The following is a 4,103-nucleotide window of genomic DNA, read 5'->3' as shown; positions in this document are numbered from 1 at the left end:
TATGCCGCTGGTTATATTAATGTAATCTTATGGAAAGCATTACGCCGCTGGAACTTTGACCATTGCAATAATCGATCGGAAGCTATACACAGCAAGGAATACGAATATTATACCAAGAGATCGAAAACAATACGCTATTCGGACGTTTTGACTAGCTGTCGCACAGTGCAGACGCGCCGACCCGTCGCTCCGCATTTCGAGCGCAATTTCAGTGGTTTTTCAGTTCAGAAAATTACAGAGAGTGTTTGGTTGTGTTGCAGGAGTCAAACTGAATGATTTGATGCATAAAGTTTAATTAAACTCCCATTAGTTTGCCGGGAAACATCGATTCTTCCGATCTAGAAAGAGACAGAGATAGACGATCCGCGTTATGTTAAATATTTCAAGGTTACCGTTTCCACAAAATTATAAAAAGTATACGGCTGTGTAGCGGGGATCAAAACGAGTAATTTCATGTATAAAGTTTAATTAATCTCCCAATAGTTTGCCGGGAAACATCGATTATTCCGATCTAGAAAGAGACAGAGACAGTCGATCCGCGTTATGTTAAATATTGCAAGGTTCCCGATTCCACAAAATTATAAAAAGTATACGGCTGTATAGCGGGGATCAAAACGAGTAATTTCGTGTATAAAGTTTAATTAAATAAATAAAGGAATGATTAGCGATGTCGAATTGGTAAATAAAATAATACCTAATAATAACTTATGCGAAGCTTGCGTTAATGGAAAACAAGCACGATTGCCGTTTAAAAAGGAAAAAGATAAAGATCATGTAAAAAGACCTTTGTTTATAGTACATTCGGACGTGTGCGGTCCAATCACTCCTTCCACAAATAAAATATTTAAGAATATTTGATTCTACAGTATATGTGCATGATAAAACTAGTAAAACCAAATGTAACGAAAAGTCATGGAAAGGAATACTAGCAGGCTATGATACAAACGGGTATAGAGTGTAGGACGTGAAAAGGAAAAGTATTTCGTTGTCAGAGATACAATATTTGACGAAGTTAATTTCCTAAAGTCAAGGCCGGTAGCAAATGTTAAAGAGATTAGTTGTGAAAAATCTCAAAATAAAATTGAAATTTCTGACGTAATGTCAAACTCAATAAAGGAATTAAAGAAATCTGATAATGGAAAACCAGATAGTTTAAGTTCGGAAAATATCGGAAATAAAACTGATGTTTCTGACGTAAAGTCAAAATCAGTGGGTGATCCTAGTAAGTCTGTTGATGGAAAAACAGATAAACTAGAGAGTATAAATCCAAACAGAATCAATGAAAAATTCCATAATGATAATATTGAAATAACAGTAGATAGGTCTTCTTCTCAGAATAGTACAAATACAGATAGTACAAATAGCAGTAAAAGAATGTTATCAGAACCAAGAAGGAGTGATAGGATTAAAAGGAAACCGCACATTTCATATGATGAAGAGGACATGCCGATTGATTATGTGATGTGTGCACAATCGGAAGTTTGTGAAACTCCTGCATCATATCAGGAAACAAATAACAGAAATGATAGGGAACAATGGGAACAAGCTATTAGAGAAGAAATTAATTCTCTTATGATGAATAAAACTTGGACATTAGTACCAAGTCCTAGCAATAAAAATATAATAAATTATAAATGGGTATTTACGATAAAAGATGATGAATTTGTAAACCCATTAAGATATAAAGCTCGGCTGGTTGCAAAAGCGTTTAGCGAAAAGTATTTAGTAGATTATAATGAAACCTTTGCTCCGATTGCAAGGATTTCAAGTTTCAGATTTATAATTGCTTATGCTAATCAATTTAATTTATTAATCCATCATATGGATGTAGAAACCGCATTTTTAAACGGTATATTAAAGGAGGAAATTTATATGAGAGTACCTGAGGGAATTGAAAACAAACAGAATCAAGTTTGTAAATTAAATAAAGCTTTGTATGGATTAAAACAAGCAACAAGATGCTGGTTTGAAGAATTCGAAAAGGCTCTTAAAAAGATTTTCAGAATTCCCCAGTTGACCGTTGTACTTATATTTTAGATAAAGGAGATATTTCTAAAAATATCTATGTAGTTTTGTATGTCGATCATTTGGTAGTTGCGACAGCTAATATCGTAACGATGAATAATTTCAAAGACTACTTAATGAACAGGTAATGAATAGTTTCATTAGAATTGAAAGGACTGGAGAAAATATAACTCTAGACCAAAGTACTTATATTAGAAAAGTATTGAAGAAATTTAATATGGATAATTGTAAACCCATAAATACTCCACTTGAAAGTAAGCTTAATTATGAAGCCCTGAATTCAGACGAACAATATGAGGCACCTTGTCGAAATGTTATTGATTGTTTGATGTATATTGTAACATACGAGGAATCTTCCCACGTATTTTTTATATTCCTTCCTGAAGGCATACGCCAGGCTGGCGGCAGCCAGTCGGGGGTGGATTTGTATATCGTGAGTCGAGTGCCTCCGAGGGGGTACGACGACGAACGTTCTGGAACCGGACCACGTAGCAACACCGCCACTACCATTTTTCCCATAAAATTTTAGTATATAAAGGGCTCTAACGCGACCGGGAAGCGGGCTAGTTTCGTGACATTCGTTGAGACGGAAACATTAGCAAGATCGAGTTAAATTCTCTTTCAACCAAATCTCAGAGGTAACAGCCTAGAATCGAAAGCCCCCGCCGGCTCAGTGCGAAAAACTGAGAGCGCGTTTAGAGTCCACAAACACACACTCACACTTGTTAAACCCAGCGCGCAATAAATTAGTTTCTACCAGTTTTTTGGTTTCCACTTCAATTATTACCATCTCCTGCTTCGAACCAGTAATAGGTAAGAACCCACCAAGGTATACCTCAGCCGCTCGAGGTATATCCTTATTTCTTTTTAACAAAGTTACGAGGCACCCTAACACCAATTCCTCCAACCACCTTATCCAAACCCCTTTGAAGATAGCCACCCGTGTCGAAATAAACATTGGCTGGTCTACGCACCTCATCCTAACCTAAAAGGTAGCCACCCGTGTCGAAATAAACATCGGCTGGTCTACGCACCTCATCCAAAAAGATTCCAATTGCATGCAACCTCCGGCCACCCAAACTGCCTGGCCCTCGGCACGTAACAATATTATGATCTGTACGCGACCTGATCTATGTGTAGCTGTGAGCATTTTGAGCAGATACACAAATAAAAGAAATAAGGAATTATGGATTTGTCTTAAAAGAGTTTTAAGATATTTGAAAGGCACGACAGATATCAAACTAACGTACACAAGAGGTACACATGATAACATCTTGATAGACAGCAGGGTATGCTGATTCAGATTGGGATGGAAACGATATGTACGATAGAAAAAGCACAACAGGTTATATATTTAAATTGCTCGAAAAATATACAATTAGTTGGAATACGAAAAAGCAATCATCAGTCGCGGCCTCTTCGACTGAGGCTGAATACATGGCTTTATTTGAAGCAGTTAAAGAAGCATTATGGTTAAAATCTTTAGCAACAGTATCAAAGTAAATATATCAGAATCCATTGTAATCTATGAAGACAATAATGGTGGTATTAGTATTGCAAACAACCCAACTCTAGTCACAAAAGATCAAAACATATCGATATTAAATATCACTTTACCAGAGAGCAGGTAGTGAATAAAGTGGTAATATTAAAATATATTCCAACAGGTCATCAATTGGCAGATATGCTAACCAAGCCTTCCAGGACAGAAGTTCATCCAAATGAAAATTGGAATAGGCGTACAATAATAGAATTTTTTTCTCATTTTTCAATTATTATAAGAAGTAAATGGTCTGGTCAGATTTTTCTGGGTTTCCCTTGACCCTTAGCAACAAATGTTGGACCTGTGGCGGCTACCTCCAGACCCGCCAGCAGAGGGCTCCTCTTCCCGCTAGTAGCCGATCCGTTCCGATCCCTATATATACACCGAGACTTCGTCCTACCCTTACGTCTAAGGCAAGGGCCCGCTAGGATAGCCTTACCGATGAGTCCTCTAGCGGGCCCCGGACGAAACGTCTCCCCACTCCTTACCATTTCCACGACACACGAACCGCCGCCAAAGACCATATTGTATTTCC

Source organism: Megalopta genalis, unplaced genomic scaffold (genome assembly GCF_051020955.1).
Source record: "Megalopta genalis isolate 19385.01 unplaced genomic scaffold, iyMegGena1_principal scaffold0038, whole genome shotgun sequence".
Lineage (NCBI taxonomy): Eukaryota > Metazoa > Arthropoda > Insecta > Hymenoptera > Halictidae > Megalopta > Megalopta genalis.
Note: the sequence above shows the minus strand (reverse complement) of the source record.